The sequence below is a fragment of the Cibotium barometz genome, chromosome 19 (assembly GCF_041138505.1).
Source record: "Cibotium barometz isolate CiBa-2024 chromosome 19, ASM4113850v1, whole genome shotgun sequence".
Classification (NCBI taxonomy): Eukaryota; Viridiplantae; Streptophyta; class Polypodiopsida; order Cyatheales; family Cibotiaceae; genus Cibotium; species Cibotium barometz.
Window position 1 is genome coordinate 55379687 of NC_141064.1, and position 14667 is coordinate 55394353.

Below are 14667 nucleotides of genomic sequence, written 5' to 3' on the forward strand. Positions count from 1 at the left end.
TCCTATTCACATACACCAACAATCACAAGCAAGCAAGCATCACATGCAAGCAAGCCACCATAAGCTCAAGAGAGAGAGAGAGGGAGACAAGGCAAGACTCAATTGAGACAAATGGGATTGTCCCTTTTCATATTTCATAAAATGTATTATATACATGAGCTCATATTTACATCTTCTGGTTAAATTCTAGTGCCGCACCAGATAAAGTAACGCAAAATGGTCCACATGGAAATAGAACATTCTCCCCAAAAGATAATGACAGACCTTCTTCACTGAATAGATCATGCCTAAGCACTCTCGCTCTGTTATTGAATAATTCTTCTCTACGGAGGATAATCTCAGCTTGCAGAATAAATAGGTCGGAACCAGCCCACAACACTCTTCTCCTACATTAACACAATGCCAATTACTATATCCGAAGCATCCACAAAGACATGAAAATACTTCTTCCAATCAGGCGGCATCATAACTGGTGCACGGGATAGTTGTATCTTCAACCTTCAATATGCCAAATCACATTCTTCTATCCATGAAAATTCTTTGCGGTCCACATGAGCCACCAGATTTAGTAGAATCGCCAAATGTGCCAGAAACTGCAAGTATCACCCATGCCACTGAATTTGACCCAGAAACCACATACACGCCTTCTTCAAATTTAGAGCTACTGGAGCTTGCATCACAGCTACCACCTTATCGAGATCCACAGCAATACCTTCTTGTGATATTATGTGCCCCAATAATTTCCCACTCCGAACCACAAACGCACACTTCAATGGATTTAAACTGAAAGATATCTCTCGGCATTTCTGAAAACACCAATCGCAGATGTTCCAAATGCTGAACAGAGGTCCGAACACACTGAGATCATCCAGGAAGACCCGCATGAAGGCTGTCAAGAATGGCCCAAACATTTCATGCATATCCCGTTGAAAGGTACCCAGAGCATTCCTCAAGCCAAACCACATCATTGTACACACAAACACGCCCCAAGCTGTGATGAATGTTGTTTTAGCTTGGTCTTCTGGTGCCATTCAAACCTGATTGTAGCCACTAAATCCATCAAGAAATGAATACATCTCATGGCCTGCCACATCATCCAAGATGGTTTCCATGCACACTCCGTAGTAGGATGACTTGGATTACGGCATGTCGAGCACCAAACCTCTTTCAACAACTTAGCAACCGAGGATTCCCCAGACATTGTTGTGCTAACCTTCCCACCCTTGTGGGTCTTCTTGGTTGCTTTCACCAATTCGGCATCCAAATCTTTACTACCACTGTCAAAAGAATCTTCATCTGGACTCTCCTCATCCGAATCTTTAGAACTACTGCGCTTCTTCCCATGAGATGAGCTTTTCCCTGACTTCTTTTTGGCTTTTCGCATGCTGGGTGTGTCTTCGTCCTCCTCCAGGGATTCATTTATAATCTTGATAATAATAATTTTATAGTGTATATTAATAATATTATGAAGATTATTATTTATATAATCAAGATTATATTTATTTTATCAAGATTTATGTTATATATTAAAATAAAATAATATATAGAAATATAGAATATTAAAATAGTATATTATATTATGAATATTATTATAATCAAGATTATATTATCCATACAATCCATTTACTCCATTGCCTACAAACTTCAATAGAGTTATTGGATTAGAGAATAGAGGTGTTGAATTTCTAATGATGCATGTTGGGATATCGGTGCATACTGTTGTTCCAAGTCGACATGGAAATGATGAAGTCGTTTCCTACTAGTTTCTCCTTCGGCCACATTTCACAACAATGCGATGTATTCTTTCTTACTATATATTGTTTTGTTTGAGAGTTGAAGAAGGCACTAAACTATGAGAGAGATTAGTTATGTAAATATACTGACAAAAGAATCGTTCATACGTGTGAGCCAAACCTATGAAAAATGTATCTTCTCAAAGCTTTTAATGATAAGACCTTGTTGTTTGTGAGTAACAGTATATTTATTGCCTCAAACTGACGGTTTTGGACCTGTTGTGACTATTTTACATAGTTTAAGAGCAAGATAAATAAGAAAATAGTTAATTTCTTACAGGGCCCCAAAATGACCGAGTTCTTCTAATGGCTTTAACTATGCCAGTGGGATGACAGGCTATCACATAGCCTGTCATCCCACTGGCCGCATATCACCCATGATCTCACCAACCATGCAATGGTGTAACTGTGGGGCCTATCCCCCATGCGGATCATCAGTGTCCACCGCCTCACTAGATGAGCTCGATATCTCAACACTCCCCCTCAAGCTCAACTCCATCTCATGTACACCAAGCGAAGCCCTAAATCTCAAAACTTCTCTGTACCCAATGCTTTGGTGAAGATGTCAGCGACCTAATCCTGTGTGCTCACATAAACAAGGTCAATGTCTCCTGCCAAAACCTTCACTCTGACAAAATGGTAGTGGACCCCTATATGCTTCATGCGACATGAAAAACTGGGTTCTTGGCCAATTGTATACTGCTAATGTTGTCACAAAAAATGATAACTTTTCTATCCATTGATAGACCCAAATCTGCAAAGTGGCTTTCTCAACCAAGCTACCTCACATGCTGCCATAGCAGCACCTGTGTACTTGGCCTCTGTGTACTGGATAGAGCAACCGTAGGCTACTTCTTATTGCTGCTCCAAGTCACTGCAGCACTCCCCAAAGAAAACATGAAGCCACTAGTAGATCTTCTATCTGAGATACTACTAGCCCAATCAGCATATGTGTACCCATGTACACATATCTTTGTCCCAGTTTCATAAAATAGTCCACAATGCAAAGTAGACCTCACATACCTCAGTATGCATCTCAATGCATCCAAATGCGGCTTCCGCCGAGGAACTTGCATAAACTGACTCACCAACCCAACAGCATAGCTTAAATCTAGCCTGGTGATCATCATGTAGATCAATCTTCCTACTATGCACCTATACATAGTAGGATCCTCCAAAATCTCTCCTGAATCTGCACTCAACTTGCCATTCTGATCCAACCAGCACTAAGATAGGTTTATAGCCTGTCATACCATACTTGGACAACATGTCCAAGACATACTGTCTCTGCAGTAATTCAATACCATGTGGTGACCTAATCACCTCAATGCCCAAGAAATATCTGAGCTCCCCCAGATCCTTTATCTCAAACTTCTGTCTAAGCAAGATCTTTACATCAAAGATCTTTGCATCATGGTCCCTTGTAATGATCAGGTCATCTACATAGATGACAACAAGCACAACCCCTCTATCACTGTGTCTCACATACAACGAGAAATCTGCATTGGCTACATGAAAGCCAATAGTGACAAGATATTCAAAAATCTTGTCAGACCATGCTCTTGGTGCTTGTTTTAAGCCATACAAGGCTTTCTTCAACCTGCAAACATGCTTGGGGTGACTCACATCCTCATAACCAGGTGGCTGCAATATATACACCTCTTCCTGCAAATCCCCATGCAAGAATGCATTCTTTACATCCATCTCATGTAAAGACCATTGATTTGACGCAGCCACTGCTATCACAACTCTCATTGTTGCCATCTGGGCAACAATTGGGCTGAAAGTTTCCTCATAATCAATGCCATATGTCTGTGCATATCCTTTGGCTACCAATCTAGCCTTGTACATGCTTATGCTTCCATCACTGTTATGTTTTAAATTGTACACCCACTTGCATCCAATGGCTTTCTTGCCTTCAGGCATTTGCACTAAATACCAAGTCTCATTTTCATATAGTGCATCCATCTCCTCATCCATAGCTTTCTCCCAACACACATTTCCAATAGCCTCATCAATGCATATGGGCTCTACAACCTACACAACTTTTGCCATGTATGCATAGTGATGTGCCACATAACCATCATAGGTAAACCTCTGCACATGATTCTTCACTCTTCCAGATCTTTGCAGCTTTGCATTCATGGCTTCCATAGCCTTCTTTACACCAGGTGTTCTCATAAGCTGGTATCCCAAGATCCTCATCAAGGCTCATCTCTAAGCCACTAGACTCTCCATCAACATGAGAATGCTATGCAGAAATGTCAGGCATACTAAGGGGCTCAACCACTTTCTTTGTGCCTTTATGTGATGTACTAATCACATTTGCAGGACTGGCATTATGATGCAGCCTACCACTCCATGGTCTATCAACAACTGAACCAATAGATGAGGACTCTCATGGTCCACTCAAAGACTGTGATTGCTTTGTATTCTGTGCAACCATATTTCCACATTTCCACTCACATCAGCCCCAATAGCTTCTTTTTCACCAGAATACCAGCTGCTCATCTCATCAACATCCCTGCTTATCCTCAGCTCACGTGTAGCAGGGTTATAACACCTGTATCCCTTTTGCTCAAGGAAATATCCAATAAACACACATTTTTCAGCTTTTGGATCCAGCTTAGTTCTCAGCTCATCATCTGGCACATGCACATATGCAATGCATCCAAAGACTTTCAGATGTGATAAATCAGGTTTTCTGCCAGTAAACCTCTCCTCTGGAGTTACATCATGTATGGCTGTAGTTGGAGTCCTGTTCATGATGTAAACTGCTGTAGAATGAGTCTCAGCCCAATAGCTATGCGGCATATTCTACTCTCCCATCAATGCTCGTGCAATCTCAGCAATGTGCCTGTTTTTCCGCTCAGCAACTCCATTTTGCTGCGGAGTGTATCTGCATGTAAACTGTCTCTGAATACCATTCTCCCACTTTTAAAAGTCCTCACAAGTGTAATGAGGGAGCTCCAAAATCGAGACCAAATAGTTCACACCCTTGGTGTGTGATTCCTCCGTACTGACATAAAATACTTGTGATTCATTGCATAAGATGATTGCTTCCCAAACCACTTCAGCTGAGAGATTTTTTTCCTTTTTATTTTTTTCATTGAACTCTTTAGTTAACTTCTCGTTCCATCAAACTACCTTGCCATTTCTATATTTAGGACACACAGCACTGACTGACTTTGGAGTGGTGTGGTGATCTCTCTAGTTATTGTAGGTTGAGCTTCCTCTTTCCAAAACAAAACCATTTTCATAAAGATCTTCAATCTCAACATTGGTGAGACTTGTCCCAGTGGCAATTGGTTACATGTCAGGAGCAGGACCCAATGGCCCTAAAACCTGGGACGTATCCATAGTCCGTGAAGATCTTCAATCTCAACGTTGGTGAGACTTGTCCCAATGGCAATTGGCTACACGCTTGGAGCAAGACTTGGTGGCCCTAGGACCTAGGACATATCCACAACCCATGAGCATGTATTGGTGAAGTTACAGAACCATATAAAACTCTCCACTATACCACCGTAGTAGTAACGACAGCAACCCCAAAAACCAGGTGAAGGAACACTCTCATCTGTTGACTTCCCCATGCAAGGTTGTTCAATTTGTCACACCTTATCTTGCTCTCCGATAGTCCAAAACACATGACCATGCTATGCGGTTCTATTCTCCAAATAGCGCACAAGGTCTTGTTGACAATACATCTACAACATCCATACTGATTTTTTTTTTGCACACGTGGGCCCACACGTCGGATTCATTATCACAGTCATGTACTCTAGCCTGTGATGACTATCATTCTCAAGAGCAATACCGAGAATATTTAACACTGGGTGCTTACCTCACATGCTACATTATTCCTTTGTGAACATGCTAGAGTTTATGCTTACCTTTTCCATTGTTGAATTAGCTAAATTAGCAAGCTTTTTACCAGAGGTTACGGCAATCTCCCCAATGTAGAACTTGGATAGAACTTGTATCGTATGCCCTCAAGTTGAAGATCAATTCCCAAGTGATTTCTTGTAAGGAATGCATTGTAGTTTGAGCTTGCAAAACTACCAACAAGGACAAGTCTGCACCAGCACCTTCATATATAAGGAAATGCGATTTTTAAATCCCATACTTCCTTTCATGCTAGAGTGTTTTGCCTCAGCCAAATTTGTTATCGGCATAAATAACCCATCCTCATTTTGTGTAAGAAACCACAAACTGCCTCCCCCCAATGGAAGGCCCTAACATCCCACCATGCTAGCCAAGTTTCCAAACAAGGAATCTCTCCCCCTTAATGGCAAGATTATTTCTCCAAAATGTTTGGAACTCTTGCTTTCACTGTTCAGCACGCGGCCACATTCGTTGGGGCTTCTTTCCATTTTCTGCACAAAATCTTGTGGTCCAACAACTGAGAGGATGCACATATACATTTCTTTATGTGATTGATTATTCTCTATTCCCATTGGAAAACACAATATCTCTCCTTGCCCTGCATGACCTTTTTAGCACCACCATTGTACATGGACCACATAGGTAACCAAATAGCACTAGCCTCATCGTCCATGAATCCTTGAAACTCTGGAGTTCCAAAGCCAAAATTCTTCACCATAGCATCATTAAACATTTTCCAAAACGCAATCTAGGCATACCTATCCTCCACCTTAAACTCACATGTGGCTATTGTCAACAACTCCAAAATGAAAGGGTCATACACATGGACACCCATTGTAGACCACTCTTGAACTCGATGCACATGGTCAAAGTGAATCCACATCTCTTGGAGATTTCCACTAGGGAACATTATATTAATAAGGTCCAAGCCACTCCCACTAGGGAACATTATATTGATAAGGTCTAGCCACTCCCTAGTCCAATATAGTGGACATGTGGTTGCTGTGTGGTGTCTAGTTGATTAGGAAATAGAATGCTGTGAATAAAAGAATATCTACATGTGCTCTAGATCCAACATTACATGCAATCCCTTTGCTTTGCATCCTCTATACACTTTTAAATCCTCCTCTTATCAGAAAATGGAGTTGCTTTGCATCCTCTATACACTTTTGAATCCTCCTCTTATCAAAAAGTGGAGTCACTACATCCAGGTGCTCTTTAAGGTCTTTGTCTCCAAACTTTGCATTATTTGTAACCCCATCACCTAACATGTGTTAATAGATTAACATACTACCTCACAAGCACGAGAGAAGAAGAATGAAGTGCATGAAAGGGTCGAATCCAGTGATTAGCACTTGGCCAACCCTATTAGGGTTAAATCCCCAATGTGAGGCCACTAGGGGCTCACTCTACACTCTCTTTGTGTCACCCAAAGAGGGATCCAAGCAAGATAGGTAGGAGCAAGAGGGAAAGAGATATGGGGATCTCAACTTCTACCTCATGCCAATCGTATGCAAAACAAGACAAGGTGGAGAGCAATGAGAAGGGAGTGAAGGAGAGAAGGGAGCGCAACACCATTCCTATTCACATACACCAACAATCACAAGCAAGCAAGCATCACATGCAAGCAAGCCACCATAAGCTCAAGAGAGAGAGAGAGGGAGACAAGGCAAGACTCAATTGAGACAAATGGGATTGTCCCTTTTCATATTTCATAAAATGTATTATATACATGAGCTCATATTTACATCTTCTGGTTAAATTCTAGTGCCGCACCAGATAAAGTAACGCAAAATGGTCCACATGGAAATAGAACATTCTCCCCAAAAGATAATGACAAAACTTCTTCACTGAATAGATCATGCCTAAGCACTCTCGCTCTGTTTTACTGAATAACTCTTCTCTACGGAGGATAATCTCAGCTTGCAGAATAAATAGGTCGGAACCAGCCACAGCACTCTTCTCCTACATTAACACACTGCCAATTACTATATCCGAAGCATCCACAAAGACATGAAAATACTTCTTCCAATCAGGCGGCATCATAACTGGTGCACGGGATAGTTGTATCTTCAACCTTCAATATGCCAAATCACATTCTTCTATCCATGAAAATTCTTTGCGGTCCACATGAGCCACCAGATTTAGTAGAATCGCCAAATGTGCCAGAAACTGCAAGTATCACCCATGCCACTGAATTTGACCCAGAAACCACATACACGCCTTCTTCAAATTTACAGCTACTGGAGCTTGCATCACAGCTACCACCTTATCGAGATCCACAGCAATACCTTCTTGTGATATTATGTGCCCCAATAATTTCCCACTCCGAACCACAAACGCACACTTCAATGGATTTAAACTGAAAGATATCTCTCGGCATTTCTGAAAACACCAATCGTCGCAGATGTTCCAAATGCTGAACAGAGGTCCACAGTGAGATCATCCAGGAAGACCCGCATGAAGGCTGTCAAGAATGGCCCAAACATTTCATGCATATCCCGTTGGAAGGTACCCGGAGCATTCCTCAAGCCAAACCACATCATTGTACACACAAACACGCCCCAAGCTGTGATGAATGTTGTTTTAGCTTAGTCTTCTGGTGCCATTCAAACCTGATTGTAGCCACTAAACCCATCAAGAAATGAATACATCTCATGGCCTGCCACATCATCCAAGATGGTATCCATGCACACTCCGTAGTAGGATGACTTGGATTACGGCATGTCGAGCACCAGACCTCTTTCAACGACTTAGAAACCGAGGATTCCCCAGACATTGTTGTGCTAACCTTCCCGCCCTTGTGGGTCTTCTTGGTTGCTTTCACCAATTCGGCATCCAAATCTTTACTACCACTGTCAAAAGAATCTTCATCTGGACTCTCCTCATCCGAATCTTTAGAGCTAATGTGCTTCTTCCCATGAGATAAGCTTTTCCCTGACTTCTTTTTGGCTTTTCGCATGCTGGGTGTGTCTTTGTCCTCCTCCAGGGATTCTCCAACCAAGGGCATCTGGAAACACCGTGGCAACCTTATCCACAGTCACTAAGGCTGTACGAAGATCCTTAGACAAGCCCTTGAGAAAATAGTCATTGAGCACCTCGTGTGCTGCTGGATGTTGATTTTGAGGGACCCACCTGCAACATGACCCAAAACTGAGCCGCATAATCCTCCACTGTGTGCTTGCCCTCCTACATAAGCACACGCAGCTTTTCCAAATTCTGGGCAACAGTCTTTTCTACGCGAAAGTGCCACAAGAACGCTGTCCTCGCCACATCATTTTCCAAAATGATCCACAGGGTATTCCGCCAACCATCGGGAAGCCTTCCCACTCAGAGTGGACTCGAACACGGATTCCATACATAATTGATCCAGTGGGGGTGGCACATTGAGATTGTATGTCTTCTCAAACTGTCGGATGTGAGCATCTGGATCCTCAGAAGATTTCCCGCGAAATCATGGCATTTTTTTTGTGGGCACCCTAAATCAGGTTTTTTACCCATAGGCTATGCTATACCAACACCCCCCCATTGCGGGTTTTGTACTGATTGCATGACCAATTCACCAAGGTGAGAAGTTGACTCCAATTTGGTGATGGCGAGGTGGGGGGAGGTACTTCCTTAAGGAATTCAGAAGCTGTTAACAAGGGAGTACCTGAGACTGAAGGAGTTGGTAATGGCCTTACAGTACTCCATGCAGCCTCACAATGACAGGTGGAGGAGTTGCTGAAGTTGAGGGTATATCATTAGTCAGCTATGTTGGTGGCAGATAGAGTGTCATTGTGAAGCTTTTGCTTCTCTTTTTCTTGGGCAGTCTTTGTGGGGCGGAGGCCACCTTGGGTTTCCATTGAAAGATAGGGGACTCTTGAGCGCGACAAGGGGTGGAAGTTGGGATTGGGGAGATTTGGGGATCCAAAGACAATGATTAACCTCGTAGAAGTGTTGGGCTTATAGCAGAGGTTTGGGGATCCAACAGGGGGGTTGGTTTTGGGCACGGTTGAGGTTTTGATTGGGGGTGTCGTGGAGAACATTTAGGCTTGTGTTTGTCATATACCTTGTAGGCTTGTGGTGGCTGGTGAAATTTTTACCGTTGTGGGGACAAGGAGCTTTGGGTGCCTGTGTATGAGGGGAAGGGTAGGATCGTCAGGGGATCCACAATGCGGATTCACCTTCATAATAGCCTTGTACTATGAGAAGCTTTTTAAGTACCTAATGGGGGGATGGCATACCCAGTGGAGTTTTGTTAGTTTTGCTAGAAATATTAGTTTGGGTTGGTGGGTCAGCAGCTTGTGAGATGGTGATGTGAGAGTTCTCACAATCTTTGGCTATGGTGGCTATGGGCAATGAATGATATCTTTCACTTTGGTTGGATCAGTGAGATTCCATCCTTTACATTCAATGCAATCAGTATAATGTGCATTTACAAAGAGCCTATGCTGTCTCAACATTTCCAAAACTTTACGAACATGCGTCTCATTGTTGGCAGCATTCTTTGAATAAACCAAGCTGTCATCAAAGAATATGAGAACAAAATTGTTTAAATATTATCTTCTTCTTTTTTTGCATTAGCCAATTATGGTTCATGGGAGAATTTGTAAGGCAAAAGGAAGAAAAAAGTACATTACTGTAAACTAGTCCTACTCCTTACAGATAGTATCCAAATTTCAGATCAATCTTTATGACTATCTGAGCACCACCATAGAGACAATTCGAAAGCTTGTCTATCCTAGTGGGGATCAAATACTTGTTTTTAAATGTTAGTAATCAATACATAATCTCTCAAGGTGAGCTTAGATGGTCGAGTTCACCATAGCCATGCAAGAGGAGACGCTTCATATACTTGCATGAATGGATATATGTTATTAAAGGAAGGAACTACCCTCTCCATCCATAGTTTTTATATTGTCATATTTCAATTTTTCCTCCCCCCTATTTTGCTCATTATCCCCAAGCATGGGCTTAAACAATCCTAGAAGTAAAGAGAATAATAAGTACTGGGACTCCATTGTCCACCTTATTTGCATGGAGTAAGAACGAGCCCTCATTTGACAAGAGTAGGAGAAAAAATTGTGAATGCAAAGCAAGGATTCAAGCACTCCAGCATGTTGTACCTTCCGTTGGAGAAATTTCATCATCCTTTTGGGTAGCTTCCATTGATAAAACTTTATCCTCTTTTTAGGTGAAAGAATAAAGGGGTGGAATGTTATTTGTACAATATAGTGTCTAAATAGAGTACACAACCATTTTGAGTGAATATGGTACATTTTGAAAGCAAAATTTTGACTTAACAATATCCATAAAATTTGTAAGGATTGGGTCATGGAAAAAATTAGAGCTACATTAGAGAGAGAGAGAGAGAGAGAGAGAGAGAGAGAGAGAGAGAGAGGCAAGGGAAAAAGGTAGTGTTGGGCACTACCCTGGGCTCGGGGCATTCACTAAAAAATATGTGAATGTAGCACATGGGTTCAACAAAAGAACTTTTTTAATTTATGTTTTTGTCGCAAATATATTTACATAAGGGATGTATCAATCATAAAGGTTATAGTTTCTATAAAAAAAGGGGACATTATAATCATAGAAAATTCTCAGATAAAGGATTTTAAAAATAGGTCTTGAACACATGAGATATACATGGTTTTCATATATTAAACCCCTTGAGACCTTGGGCATCTCGACGCTACCTTGCATGCTTATTTTTACATCACACACACACACACACACACACACACACACACAAAGTGTGGGGAGAGAATTTTTTATTGCAACTTTCTCTTGAATAAGCGTGAAGAGAGAGAAAGAGAGCGAGGGGGTTTGCAAGATATGCATTATTATGACCATAAGCCCTACATCTCCAATCCCTCAATATACTTCTAAAAATGAAGAGAGTTTTATGCAAATCTCACTTGCTTTTTTGAATGGCATGAACTTTAGCTTCATTGATTGAAAATTATAAGGTTAAAGGCCTAATCACAATACTACTAGCTTTAAGCTTACACATGCAACAAATAAAAACAAACTTTGGTCTTGTTATAGATTTAAGTTTGGTCCGAATTTTGTTTTGAAAGTAGGTTGGATATGCATGAACTTGGTGAACATCCCATCATAGCTATAACAAGACAAAATCTCCTTAAACCTTGGAGAAATTCTTGGAATACATCACAAACAATGGCCACTTTCATCTTTGAAGTGAAGATCCTTCAATTTTGAGGCGATTCTTTAAACACATCACGAAGTAGTGGTATTTGCAATCTTCAAAGTGCAAAATAATAGGCTACAAGCTTAAAAACATTTGCTCAAAACTTGTTTCTTAAAAATCTATTGAACATTTAAAGCATAAACAATGATACACATTTTAAGTTTCTCTATATTCATAAATTGTTTATCACCCAATGCCTATGTAAAACTTCAATTTTAGCCTTCAAGTGTAATTAAAGTGAACACTTCCAAATCATATGCAAGGATTGTCTTGAACATTTTATACTTTACTTAATTTGAATGGGGAGATCTATGTAACAACCATGTGCAAGATAAAGAGGGAGAGAGAGGGGGGGGGGAGAGAGAGAGAGAGAGAGAGAGAGAGAGAGAGAGAGAGAGAGAGAGAGAAATGAAATAATATATTAACGTCTTCAGAAGGCCAAAATGACCTATGAGACCAAAAAGGTTACAACAATTGGTGGATCTGATATAATGTCTATGTAAGAAAAACTAAAAACAACTAAACAACTAACTGAAACTGAAACAACGATCAGGAAAAGTATGGTACTAGGAGCTCCTAATGGATAACACTGGGAGGAAAACTCCAACAACAAAGGTAAGCATCATACACATCACTATCAAAATATGTCTCTCATCGGTCGCGATGGTAGATATCCTCAATGTCCTCCATGGTGAGTACTCTGACTGGACGTCTCCCATGCCGTGCTGGTATGGTTCTGATCCTCTATTGTAGTCTCCACCAGTGTCGAGATGGGCCTCTCATCATCTTGGGGCATGTTAAAACCCTAAGATCTCTCTAGATAATTGTTATGCATAAAACATGCATAAATCAGGCATAAACTCAACCACCCAACCACCCCCGAGCCCAAGGGATGCACACATGAATAATAATGAAATACATCATACCTCTACCTTGATGTCCCATACCATCAAGAGGTATAACTCCAATCCAATAGCATGTAGCTAAAGTGTGAAATGGTAGATGAGTGGATATGGACCTCTACACAAGAGACCATAGCATAAGCCCAAGCTCCCAAAGCTTCCAAGCCCCCAAGCCCCCTTGAGTGTGCCCCATGCCCCTATTATATAGGAGGGCCCTCAAGTGACTCTTGACTTTCCATTTCTCATGTGTGACCCTTGGATGCCTGACCCTAACCTTAAACCTTAAGGTTAGGCCTAACCCATGCTCCACTAGAGCTTGTTCCCATGCTCCCATGCTCACAAGCCTAATGTGGGTTAGCCTCCTAGTATATGCACACATAATGTGTATATAACATAGCACACATAATGTGTATATAACATAGCACACATAATGTACATATAACATACTTCCCCTCTCTCAAAACATTGCACTCTTGCAATGAAAAGAAGGAGAACTGCGCTGAACCATCTCAACTGACTCCCAAGTCGAATTCTCAATTTCCCTATCTTTCCACCTAATTTTAACCTCAGGAATTAGTCAACTACAAAGTTTCCTTTCCCTGAATTCAAGTACCTTATCAGGTTCATGTGGAACATAGGATAATTCATCAACTTCAACGAGTTCTTGACTGTGTCATCCTCACCTCCCAGTTTCCCTTTCAATCTATCGATATGAAAGACTGGATGAACTCTAACAATTGGAGGTAGTTTTAGTTCATACGCAACCGTGCCAATCCGATATATAACTCGAAATGGACCACAATATCTAGGAGATAAATTCGAGCATTTTCCCATTGACAAAGTCTGAGAATCTTTAAGAACATTAAAATAAATCAACGCTCCTGGTTCAAAAGACCGAGATGAGCATCCCCTATCACCATAAAACCGTGCCCTATCATGAGCACTCCTGATAGAATCCCGAGCTTCGGTCAGAATTTCCTACATATCACGCAAGAAATCCCTCGATGCATCAAGCTCGATGTCCTTAAGACCGACATCAATAGGTGCCCTGGGTTGATACCCATACATAAGTATGCACGGACTAAAAACTAATAGCCGTATATTTAAAACTGTTATAGGCAAATTCCATCATTGGAAGATATTTTTTTCCAATATGATGATTTTCTAGAGACATATGCACGAAGCACATACTCTACAATCTGATTCATACACTCTGTTTGCCCATCAGACTACTGCGGATGATCAGAACAATTTACATTCAAAGTAACTTTTTTGTTGTAAACCTTTCGGAATAAAGTAGGAAAGCATGGCATTATAACAGCAGAAACCAGGGATTCAAAATTACGTGCAAAAAACGAAGGCAAATGCTACCTTCAAAGCACATGTATTTATTCAAAAGATCAAAAGATCCTTATAAAACCATGGATAAAAGCATAGAAGCTCCTCAAATCCATAAAAACCATAGTTGATCATAAAAATCAATGCATACCATCTAATGGACATAAATCATGCCAAAAGAAGCATTAAAATTGGTGGCTAACTCATCAATCCGGAGTATATGAACATTGTGTTGTTCAAATAAAACTCCAAAGTAAGAAAGTGAAACACATGTGTGTAGCACTCAATAAGAAAACCCTAGACATAAGTGATCTAGGTAGAACCTGATGAGTTCATATAAAACTTGAAAAATATCCAATAAAAATCCACCAAAACAAACCGATCAACTAACCCATGATAGAGTTTGTCTTAGGCTTAAGAAATTAAGCACAATCCACACTTTAATAAGTGCCAAAATAAATTATCATGGAAAAGTGTCAAAGGTAAAAAAATCATAAATACATCGTTTAGAATTAATCCAAACATAAATATCTATTAATACGAGGTATAATCGTAT